The following is a 12,951-nucleotide window of genomic DNA, read 5'->3' as shown; positions in this document are numbered from 1 at the left end:
TGCAGTATTGTTGTTATTAGGATTGATGGAGGTATGCTACCGATGCTAATTAACCGATGCTAATTGTGTGCTTGAATTCATTAAAATCAGAAGGGTGGCTTCTTAAAGTTGATTAATTTTCCATAATCTACGTGCGCTTTATTTCCTTCTAAATGTTAAGGAGATCATAACACTTGGGGGAGGACCGATGGCTGCAGGTGTTCCATCTAGTAAAATAACAACAGGAATAAATTAGCTGAAGGGTTTCGCACGTCCCCTCCTCTTACATTACACCCTCAATATAGATTGCCCCTGCAGACCGATGTGTATTCTCGTCACACGCTGTGGCGGCGACGACAAATCCATATGAATGGATTCATTGTAATTTTATGGAGGAATCACATTTCAAAGCTGGCTCACTCTCCCAGTTGCCATGGCAACAATCTAACAGGGTTGCAGTTAGATGAATGGACGGGTGGGTGGAAAGACAAATACAGGGAATGTTTAGCTGTAATGCAGCAGGTAGGAAGCCTCCAAAACTGACACATACGAGAGAATGATAAAAAATACAAACATGCTTGAAACACCAAAATGTGAAGCAAACCAATTATTGATTTATTATATCGGCTTAGAAATGCTTTTACGGCTCTGTGGTTGAATTGGAGTTTTAAACACATCTGTGCCGGTGAACCAAAGCTGAAATCTTGTGGAATTTCATGCACACTCATCACGCCTTTACATATTTTCTCTTTTTGGCCGGTAGCATTGCTTGTGAGTTAGCAGCCAGATGGTCTGAGTGCATCTACAGCTGACTCACAGTAGCTGGTAGCTGAGGCTTTTGCTCTCCACTGCTCCACGGCTGTTAATCATGCTATTCTGAGCAGCGGTCATGCGTTTCTCCCTCTCCCCTGATTTACAGCGTTTAGCGGAGCATCTTGCGCTGCAGAAATATGCACTTAGAAAGAGATCGTGTGTGCGTGTGTGCAGCCCAGCAGATGCTGGATGTGATTGACTCGCCCTTGTGTGTTGCACCTCCCTCTCTGTCTTCAGACTGAACATGGTTGTGGCTTGTATCCATGGTGACAGCTAGTCCTGTTACCTGCTTAGAGAGGGAAGGAGGGCAGCTCGTGACTTGGAGCTTGGGTTACTAGCCACGTCAGATGGAAGGAGGTTGCACGGGGGGAAGGGGAACTCGACACAAAGACCACAGTGTTATCTGCCCAACCATGCACTGCTAAAGTAGCCGCAGAAGGAAACAAGATCAATAGCATGAAGCAGTTGATTAAAGTAACTCAATATCGCTCCTTGTGTTTCCATGGATGATTTTAGAGCGAGACGAGAGCAGCCATACCAGGTCTGTCTCTCCAATTAACCTCCATCCAAGTGACACATATTAGTTCATGTGGCAATCACATAACTTCCTCTGAAAGAAGGCGACAGTGCTCTTCCCAGAGAGCTGACCCATATTTACTTGTATACACAGGAATTACTGGAATTCACAGCCATCAAACAAATTGTCTTTGACCTGCTTTGTTTAAGTTTTCTCTCATTAGGTTCACTAATGTATCACTCATCCTCTTGTTGATCCGCAGCATATACCTCACCCTGACTGGTGTGGCTCTAAGGCCCCCTTCAGTCTTTATTTACACGTTGGCTTATTACAGAGAGGCTGCTCTACATAGAGACGTAATTAATTTTTGACTAATGATGCGCCAGTTGCTTGACAACAGCAATTACATCTTAATGAGTCAAAAGCTTAGTGTCAAATGATTGAGATGCAGCTGGATCGCTGCTAAATAGCTTTTAAGCCCTGAAAAATGCCGTCAGTGACAACACAGCTTATACACACGTTTACGTCTTCAAACGAGTGTGACTGAGATGTGCCCGTGAATTCCATATGTCATAGACGCTCAAACATATATATATTCAGAGCCTGCAGATTAGAGAAGAAAAGGCAAAATATATTCGTTTGTTTTTTTTCAAGAGCTGTGAGAGGCTCATCTTTGTGTTTTCTGTCGACGTGCCGAAGTCTACGCTGCAACTGTACATTCACTCACTGGTGAGCGGCTGCACGAATGGCCTCAGGTTTCCCCTAGAAACTGGCCAACACATTCCAGAGATGCATCAATGGGATTTGTTGTTATGATGGCGCGAGGGTGGCAGTGGCCAGATCTGGAAGTGCTGTTGCCATGGAGACCACTGGAAGTGCCAAAAGCAGCTGTAGACAGTCAGCTGATGCCCTTTGGGTAAATCCTTTCAAACACGATTTGTTTATATGTTTATTTACTTATTTTCCTTTGAGCCATGCACAGACAAAGTACCTCCGCCATTTTGTGGGGACATAACAGGTGGAAAAATGTTATCATTGATGTGTGATATGTCACAATCGTCAAACGTAGTGCACATTGCAATAAAGCTAGAATTATATTAAGCTCGTTGATCAACTGAATCGTCAACCACACTGAAAAAGAAAGACATTCTAAGTATTTGACGCTGAGTTATTGAATCAAATATTTGGTTTGATCAATCACTTTCATTTTCTTAGTTGATTTAACATTTCGTTTTTTTCCAATGAAATTTCATCAGACATCTGGCTCAGCCTGTAATTATTCTACATAGTAGAAGACACACTTTGGCTTGGTTCTATTCCTTCTGTCATACTTGTCGTGGGCGGTGCTAATCCCGGGATGCAGTGAAGGAGAAGAACATCGTTGCAAATGTCTTAAACATAGTTGGTTTGTGTGTTTACATCTATTTACAAAATGAACTGCGCCATCCAGCCGTATTGCCTGAACACAACATTTGAATAAACCTGCCATTTCAGGATTACTGCTATTACGCGCTCGCTCGGAGGCTGCTGTTATTTTCCAAAGCGAGGGTGATTGAAAACAACAGAACCCAGAGCAACAGAGAGTACAGTATACCCACAGCAATGTTCCAGAATCCGAGACTAATCAGAAACCACTGATTGAGTCCCAAACATGTTTTCTGGTTTTTATCATTTTAAATTCTTATCCTTATCGTCCTTGTGTCCACTCAGCGTTCATGTATCCAGTATGTCTCCATCATGTGTTCTAGTGGGCGACGTCTGTGAGAATGGTGGTGAATTGGACCAGTTTGAGCAGATAATGCAGCCCAGCGTGTCAAAGAGGACAATGTGATCTTTTTTTATGAGTTGGGGGGGATCCGGAAGAGAGCGTGCAACACTATCTGCAGCTTAAATGGAGCGAGACAAAGAGTCAGGGGATCGTCACGTATCACTACAGTCCTGCAGAAGACAACAGTGGGTGTGTGTCATTGCTCCCATAGCTGTCTTTTTTTTTTTGTGCGAGTCATGAACGCTCCTCCTACACCATGTGATCCAAGCTTGCCTTATTATGGGTGAATATTGCACTCTTACGTGGCCCCAGAACTAGTGAGTGACAGCAGGAATACCTTTCAACGCTCACGTCACCTCTGTAGGTGATACCAAACAAAACAGCTCAACCTTGCTGAGCTTGTTTGAGAGTCAGGTGATTAAAATGTACCTGCCAGCATCACTGTTTACTCTCTCAACAGCCTGGGGAAGAGGTGTGTCGGTGTGGGGTGTCAGTTTGGGGTTATGATGTTGCATTATGCATGGTTAGAGCAAGTTTTATTACCCGGTATCCAACAATTCAAATGATACGACTTTATTAGTCCAAAAATGACATTTTAACTGGACAGCAGTGGAAGGCGGGTGTGGGCTTGTGTGTGAGTGATGGTGTTTGTGTGGACTGCAACTAATCCGGCTCACTTTACCTCGCTCTACCAGTCATCGTGGGAAAGAATGCAAGTCTTCTACTGTACTTGTTTTCTTTTGTGCGGCCAGGTCATTCTATGTGGCCCTGCCTTGGTAGCCATGCCTAGCAGGTGTCGCCTTTCCAGATGATGGTGTTGATACTGTCACGGGGGAAGACTCCAAACAAACTGGAAGTAGAGTGACCTAATTTGCCTCGGGAGGTTGGTATCAGCCGTGGTTTCACTTTACCTTCATCATTGTGTTCGGAAATGATAATTAGGGTGACTCAAAAAGAGCCAGTCCAGCTTCTGTCTGCCTGTAGCAGAAGACTAATTATACATGAAATGATTTAGTCTGGGATTTTATGTGAAATATGATACTTAGTGTGAAAAAATCATATTGACCCCTTTTGGAATGATGTCAACAGCAATTTAAACACCATTTGCTGCATGTATAATCATCAGAGAAGCTTCACCCCAGAGTTCAAATGGGATTTTTGTGCTTTCGCAACTTGGTCGACACGTCTAACGCTGTACACATCAGCAAAAGCCTCCAGAAGAATAAAATGCTGACCACTTGGCTGAGGTTTGGTAGGGCTCCGCCACATTTGGGCCCATTTAAAGTAATGTTTCCCAGCCGTCAGCAGCTGCTTTCCATCTTGTGGCATTTTCCTTGTCTCCCCCAGCAGCGCGCCCCCCTCCACCACCACCACCACTATCCCCTCTTTCTTCACGTCAAACTTGGCAGGCAAGTTTACACTCTGATTTTCAAAGCCACCCTGTTCTCCGTCAAATGTTGCGTGGCAACATCAAACGCTCTGCCGGACAGAGCCTGCCTGGGATTCCAGCATGGTGGGCGGATAATTGGACGCAGGCCTCAGCGGATCTGGCAGATGTGTGATGAGTTTTTACTGGAGCGTGCCCCCCCTCCCCCCCCCTTTTTTTGGAGTAGTATGTTGGGGGTTGAGAGACAGGTCTAGAAGGAAAACATAAGGGTTTTCTTTGTTGTTGTCCCCTGATCCATCCCCAGCACTGGCCACAGGGCCGTCTCGTTGGCCTTGCGGCCGAGTCATGGCTGAAAGCGGCCGTAAACATTGCAAACAGACACAAGATCTGAACCCAGCATGTGGAATTTGATGTCTAAGGTCTGACTCATAAAGTCCTGTCAGTCTTTTTCACTGTTTCCCTTTTTTCTATTACCTTAGCATGAAACACCCAGATAATTACTGGCTGCTCTAGTCTGGGGGTTAACCGCAACTTTGGATGAAGGTCACTGTAGTTGCTGTCAAACATATAGTGATTACAAAGTTGCTAAGGAATTCCCCCCTTTCCCTCCACCCGCTCACCCCACTGTAAAAGCAGGAATGCTGGAGCTTAGTTTTCCTGTCCATCCATCATTGAGCAAGCATAACAGGGACCCAGACCAGTTCCTCCCAAGCTAAGGGTGGACTTCCAGTGAGGGAGCAAGGCGGGGGTAATTGTTTGACAGAGGGAAATGGACAAAGGAAAAAAAAAGACATAGAGAGAGAGTTCCAAGAAAGAAAGAAAAAAGAATGAAACACAGCCCTCCCATGTTTTCGTGAAGTCCCTTGGGCTCATGCAGACAGTATTAAGTTTAAGTTTTTTTCTTTTTACACAGGAAGGCAGTGCAGATGTTCCCGAGAGCAGGCTTGCGGTTTCCCTGTTTTCCTTTTGCTAGTCTGTTCCCGGCTCTCCAGCGTTGCCAAGGCGCTCCCTCACTTGGTGCTGGCGTTTTTGTTTTTCCTGAGAGTGGGGCTCCAACAGGAGGGTCATCTCCAGGCCAGCTCCAAATGAGAAATAGTTGGCTGGCTGCCCTGGCGGCCACTCAAATCCGCCCTTTTGAAAAGATTACTGTGCTGCTGCTGCCGCCGCCTCCTGTGGGGCATGCCAGATCTGCTGAGGAGAGAGGAATGTGCAGGAGGGCTGGAGGAGGGAGGGAGGAGGCACCAGGGGGGGCCACATTTCATTCGACCTCTTTCAGAAAGTTTTTCTCGTTACTTTCCTTCTCTCTCTCTCCTCCTCAAATGTTTCAATTTCTGTTGCACAGAACAGGCGGTGGACTGTTCCAAAATAAAACCTGACATGGTTGTCCAACACTGCCAAGAGCTGTGTGACGGTCCACTTCAGCCGCCGCCCTCCCCAGGTTGTCTTTTGGCTGCTTGTTTTAGTTTCTGAGGGACTGGTGATGAATGATCGATTGATAGCGTTAGGACCCACGGTGGGACTGCCGCAGGCTATCTCTGCTAAGCTGCTTTGCCTGATAGGCTGCTGACTGTGGAGACTCCAAAGCTGGAGCAATAAAAGCTGATTTGTGAGGGCATTGTGAGAAGCCCCAGACACTTAAGAGAGGTGTGCATGTCTCCGCTGGCCTGTCACAATCAATACTACCCCGCCACCACTGGGCCTCTCTATCTCCATCGTTTTTACTCTTAAATAATGCATCACACTCTCACACAAATACTTTCCATTCACAGTGAGGATGGAGGCCATTAGCTGTGGCCGCATGGAACAATGAAATACAGCCTCTGCATCCGCATTCTTTTAATACAGCCAGCACAAAGAGTATTTTCCTTCTCTTGAATGCATCAGCAAGGCATCATTTTATTGCTGCCTGACCTAACGGAACCACCTCAACATGCAATCTTTTTCAGGCTCCGATTACACATTCACCTAGTTTCAGCTGGGATTAACCTCTGGAGAGAACTCTACAACATTTAGTGGAACAATGAAGATAAAAGGCCTTGCGTGGGCTAGGATGTCTAAACCTGATATTTTTTTTGCCTCTTATAAAAGCACGCCCTGGGGGGGAAACATGCCTCTGTGTTTTATTTATGAAAACACATGATATAAAATGGTATGTTAACAAGGTGTAAAACAAAAGGAAACATTCCTCATATATCATTTATTACTGTTTAACTATTATGTTACCGGAGACTTTGATAAACGCTGAGTAATTACATCTCTGCTTTGCTGTAACAATGTTGGAGCCTCCCCAGAGATCATTAACTGTTGATGGATTTGGAGTGATGATGCCTTGGTGGGTGGTCCTTATCTGAGAGTCAGGAAACAAGGCCAGACACATAAACACCCTATCCCACCACAGAGGAAGCCCCTGTGTGTGGAGACCCCACCCTAAGTTGCCGTAAAGCATGCAAAATGAAAGAAATCAATTAAAGCTGCATCCAAAATTCAGACTCTCGCAGCTTTTATGGGAGCAGTCGAGGTAGAGACGGCCAAACTGCAGGGAAAACAACAACCCAGCTTGGTTTCATTTGCCTGACTGCTCTGTTCCAGGAAACGTCACCGTGCATGCAGGCGGAGTAGTGCTATGAGTCTACGCCGCTCCATGCTGACACTATAAGAATAGCAGTGTGTGTTCCTGAGTCACATCATCTGCTTAGCAACACGCACAGCAGGGAGAGCAGGACACAGTGATGTGATTGGGGGAGACCAGGACCCTCAGGACACAGAGCGCTAATTGCAAAGCTGTTTTTGTCCTCCATTTTTAAAAGATGCAATACGCCAGCAACAGAAAAAGGGGTTGCATAACAGGATTTTACAGCAGATACCCCTCCTCCCCCTCTGTCCTCCGCCTTTCATTTCCATCCTTTTATGCACTCTTCCTAGCAACTCCTCTCCATCCTCTCATGAGAGCTGGAGCCAGATGGTTCAGATGCTATATTAAAGATTACAGACAGAGAAAAGAGTGAGAGATGTTTTTAACTGCAAATCCCATGCATGTGTGTATTTGGGACAAAAAAAATTCTGTTAATTGTTCAGTCAGCCTGATTTCTTTGGGTAAGACCCTCAGTGTTGACAGGTTTTGAGCTGGAAGAGCAGTTTCCATATTGGGACAATATGCGCCGTGACCTTTGACACTGCTCAGAGGCGGTAGATAGAGAGCATTGCTATTACGATACACAAAGAAATCCAGGCTCACACATGTCTACAAAAAGGAGAAACAAAATATATGTTGGCACAAGTTAGCGACACTCACTTGCAGACCAACTGTTATTTTTCGTTCGTCAACCCTCCGGGTCGAAAATTACACATGCGAGTGTTTTGCTGTCTAACGGGGGCAGGGCAGACTTGGCCGAGGGAGCTCAGAATATCTAACACATACACGCACAGACTGGTTAGCTCACTCCGTAAAGGAAACATGAAGTATTTGTTGCCACAGGGCCAAATGTGTGTGCGTGGGACATCAGCATGTGGGGGTGGGATTTGTTGTGCTTCGTGGGAGATGTGAGTGAGAATTAGCTGTTGTATGACTTTTTGTTCAGGGCAGTTTCCACATCGGTCCTTGGGAAAACAAAGAAGCATTACGCAATGTCAGTGTTATTCAACTCTGATTACAATCATTCATGTGAACGCCAGGAAAAGGACTGTGCCAGGTTGTGTGTGCATGTCCAAAAGGACATCTGCTGGTGCACAAAAAATCTGCTTCTCTCAGTCTTGACATACAAAATCTCCCCATGAAAAGAGAAAGTGCCATCCTGTTTTTGACTTTCAATTTGTGCATACATGCATGTTCATGTGAGTGCATGTCCCTCACCGCCGGGAAACACTCTTTTGCACTTGTTACATGTATAAATGACTACCTCTGCTATCCTCGATAAACTTCAGAGTGATGTCCAATGTGCTGAGTATGTTCCGATGTTTGTGTGCCTTCCTCGCGAGGGTGAGGGGAGGACAGTCCAGAAATAGAAATGTTTCATGAAAACATCAGAATGGAGAATCATTCCACTGTAAAGGCTAGTTTCATAATCGCCCTGGAGGAACCGAGGCCTGTCTGTTCCATTTGAGCTCCCTCTTTGCCCTAACACACTTCTGCAGCTCAAATGTATTTAACCCAATGTCATTTCTGACTATTGCCGCTCTCTTATCCAAGCCTTTTCTCCTGTCTGGTTGTGTTTGTTACGAAAGTGTTGCATGCATTTTTTTTTTCAGAGAACACCCAAGATACGATGACTGAATTGTGGTATACAAGGCAGCAATCATCTTCTCATTGAATGGGAAGGAGAGGAGCAGTGAATAAACAAGGTGTGGTTCTGTTGAGATGATTTGTTCGGCAACTCTATTCCCTGTCCAATCACTCTGTGAGTCATTCTGTTTTTGAGGAGTCTACCAGGATTTGTATGTGGTACTGACAGCAGCCCAGTCTCTGGGCCTTTTCCAGTAGGATGTTCTGAAATAGACTTGTCAGGGCTCAGGGCACAGCAGAGAATATTTATGTAAATAGTCAAAAATAGCCAGCTCACGTTAGTCAGAATTTCACCAACTATTCAGTGTTGGGTCATTGTTCTATGTTCCTGAGATAGAAACGGCACATAATGGGCCAGGCGGTTAGGTTTAGGACCCATAGGAGTCTTGAGACAAGCACTTGCTGCTGTCGTTGTTACTCGTTTCTTTACAGAGCATCAAGACTATGCATAGAAAGGTTTGAGCTAAATGCTAACATCAACATGCCAACATACGTAAATCCCAAACATTTTAAATCTTGTACCCCCTAAAACATTCTGGCATTTACCTTTTGAGATATTTGAGAACGTGCTACCAAAAGGAAGTATAATAAACATTAAGTAGTCCTAGTATATTAAGACATGACAGTGTTAGTAACACATAAAACATCAGTTCATGTAAAATATGAGTTACTTTGAATGTGAATCCACATACTGTAGGTGTTGACACTGTGTGCTAGTTCACTTTTGGCTGGGCTAACAGCGCTAACACTGATGATAGCTCTGCCTTTCTGAAGCTGGGAGTACATAAACCCTAACTTTATTTGGCCTAACACAGTAAATTGACTTTTCTAATACCATGTAAACATAGAAAGTGAAGGTTTTTAAATGATGAATGTGGTCGATGAAAGTTAAATCTAGAGTGTGGAGCATTACATCATCGTTTCCGCTGAAAGCTACCGCACCTCGACTGTTTCAATCGTAGAACCAGCACATAGCGAATGTCACATAACCCCTTCAAAATGACGTGTCATTGTCACAATTTGATTCAATTGGTCTCATAATGGCCACATCATTCAATTATTTATCCCCATTAAAGCTATCAGAGGGCTAACCGGAGGTAGTCGTCACATCCGAGGCTTACTCAAACAACCCCTGTATGGACTATCATGTATGGAAGGTCTGTAATTGCCACATGATTGAATTATTCATCCACATTGGAGTTAGCAGAAGCTACCTCTACCTCTGCGTGCAGTACACTTCCTCCCGGCAGTGCAGGAATGTCACCACACACACAAACGCCATCCAGTGTGAAATGCAGAGAGATTTACCTGACGATGAAGGGCTTAATGTGCAATGTGTGAACTCATTTGTAACGGGCTTGAATTTAAGTAAAGACCCATTTCTTATTCCAAGAATGTGATGCACTAATAGCTTGACAGAAAGTAATTATCCTCCTGATGGGGATGAATATGTTTGTCACAAAAGACACTTGGATCTGGATCAAATAATTGATCAAACAACTAACTGGAGCGACTCAAGAAACCCATGAAATCCCAGACATGTTCTCAGGTTCCCTGGGAAAGTGTTCAGACTGCAGTGTTGCAGCACCAGTACAAGCCCACCATTCCCCATATGATGTCCCATATGACTAACTAAACATTATGGTGCATGCTAGGGTGAGTCAAGCGCAAAATTGAATCACATAATTCATAACATGAATGAACAGCAGCTTTTTACAAACACAGCCTTTCACACACATGCGCGCACACACACACACACACACATGCGCGCGCACACACACGCGCGCACACACACGCGCGCACACACACACACACACACACACATCATGTCATGTTATTATTGCACAGCTAGCCAGTAAATTCCACTTGGGTGTGTCTGCGGACCTCACATAATGCCTTTTCATGATGAACATATATTGAATATGTAACCTGTCCCACATCTCCCACTTTCAGGATCTGCAATCATGTGAAAGCCACACACCGTGAGCTGTTAATCACCAGGACGTCCTCGAATGCGTACAGACAGACAGGTACAATGACACACATACAAGGCTCCACGTCAGCGTCTGTGCAGGTTTATGGTCTAAAAATAACCCAGTGTGAAGAAAAGGGAAAGACCTTGATTGAAAAATCTCAACTTGCCCACCACCACTTAACCAAAACCTCAGCCAGCTCATCCCAGAACACTGGCTCAATACCTTTCTAGATCAATAGTCGTATTAGAGCTGCAGTTGAGTGGTGAACAAAGCAGATTAGCTGCGTCTCCACAGCCCGTCCCCTCAGGTCAAAGAGAAGCGCTGAAAAGGTCACAAATCACAAGGTCACTGTGCCCTTTGGAGCTGATGTTTGTACATACGGGGGCGACCCTTGCCCCCTCAGCACATATTATTAATAGATTTAGACCCTGGGAAAGATTGATCGGCACACTTGCTGCAGAAATCCCTTTGATTTTTAATTATGTTTAGCTCCATTTTGGAACAAAGCTGGCACTGACAGTAATAAAGAAACCACTTTAATTTGCTGTCGTACATAAAAAGTTGCTCTTGTGAATTTTTCTGCAAGGTCAAAGAGTGCAGTGAGCCATGGGCTCTGTGGATACTGAGCAGAAGGGTGCGATGTGATGGCTAGTCATGTTTTCCAGTTATGAATAGTCACAGCTAGGGTTATTTTGTTACCCATTTACCCACGTCCATGTCTGAAAACCTGCCAGAAGACACTCGGGACTTTGTGAGCCCCGGCTCTTCAGGTAGTGTAAGACCGCATACATGGCGGGAATGAAAGAGAAGTATTCATGACTTCAGGGGACTCGCATGATCCTGCTACCTGAAGTCTTTCAGCAACGACTGGCCTCACAATGTCTAACAGGACCATTCACTTGTGTGTACATTGGATCAGCTAATACTTCATTTTCTATCAATTAAATGGAACTTATGCTGTATAAACAGCTGGTGGTTAAAACTGGGGAGAAAAAAAAAGACAAGACCAACCCTTGGTTTGTGTGAAAGCAGATGACTGTGTTTAACTGGAGAAAAAAAAACTTTGCATGTGACTTCCATCCTCAAAAGATGAATGGGCTGCTCTTTCTCTATTTCCACAGAGATATGGGCCTTGTGTTTGGATCTCCACCTTGTGAATGGAAAGCTCTCTGTGCTATATCCTGAAACCCGGGACTAAGAAGGACTATCCTGGTCAGCTCTGACCCCCTTCACAAAGGCCACCTTTGACTGGGAGGCCCATAATGAGTTGAAGGCAGGCGCGGCGGAGAGGCCAGGGGAATATCTGATGACTAAAAGGCTGCAAACACCACTGTACGCGACTGTGTGATTAATGAGTGCAGCATCATCACAGATTGGCCTTCACCCAACATTCTGAGATCATCACCCCCGCGTCTTCCTCCTGTGTGGAGCTGCAGCATAGATTAATCGGAAAAAGAAAAGCATACTTCAACATCGCAGCTTTCCAACAGAAGCAGCTTATCATTCTGGGTAGTTTTTATAAAGTCAGAGAGGTGTGCTGCAGACTGTGGCTGCTATCGATTTGGAGCCTTCTGTCTTGTGTGCTGGCTCAGGGTTTATTTGCAGCTGCTGTTACTGGAAATGGATCCCTGGAGCGATCTGGATTCAGCTGATCCAATTAAACGCTGTGAATAATTGATCTGACGCTGAAACTGAGCTCTGTCACATGGGAGCGATGACATCATCATTTAAGGGTGAGACCGTACTCCTGCCCCGGGTCGTTTGTTCCACAATCAGTCCACTATATCTGATTACCGCCTGTGAAGGACAAAAAAGCAGACCATGAGGACAGAGCGGAGGTTACACTGGCATTATCGCACTCAGCGAGACTGCACAAAGACAACACTGATAGCTCTCATGAGATCGTCGCAGTTCCCAGACCTGAACCCGCCACACTGAGAGAAATTAATCTCTGATTTCATAGGGTTATGAAGCTTAAATTTAACTTTCTTTTTATAAATGAAAACAAACCTCACAGATCGTATTTGCCTCTCATTCAGCTGCATCACATTGCGTGCTACTAAGGCCATTCCTAAACAAGACCTCCATGTGAACCAGATGGACTCTGCATGGGTCGATTATCTCCCTGGCCATGAAATAAGGTGCAAATAGGAGCCATCTTTGACCCTGGCCTTGGAGGAAGCTTATATTGTAATATCTAATGAAACCCCTCCAGAGAGTTCTGCTCCTGCC

The 12,951-nt window shown here is 44.9% G+C and overlaps 1 long non-coding RNA gene across 1 annotated transcript; it reads left to right on the top strand.

Annotated features, from left to right (window-relative positions):
• Positions 1-450: 450 nt before the first annotated feature.
• Positions 451-12,355, top strand: LOC147247853 (uncharacterized). The gene is made up of 4 exons (XR_015109505.1): positions 451-501; positions 8,710-8,802; positions 10,697-10,773; positions 11,841-12,355. It is a non-coding gene; the product is annotated as an uncharacterized LOC147247853 (long non-coding RNA).
• The last annotated feature ends 596 nt before the right edge of the window (positions 12,356-12,951 follow it).

Source organism: Aulostomus chinensis, chromosome 16 (assembly GCF_037954235.1).
Source record: "Aulostomus chinensis isolate RoL2024-O1b breed Wild chromosome 16, RoL_Achi_v1.0, whole genome shotgun sequence".
NCBI lineage: Eukaryota > Metazoa > Chordata > Actinopteri > Syngnathiformes > Aulostomidae > Aulostomus > Aulostomus chinensis.
Note: the sequence above shows the minus strand (reverse complement) of the source record. Positions and strands in the feature narration are given on the sequence as shown.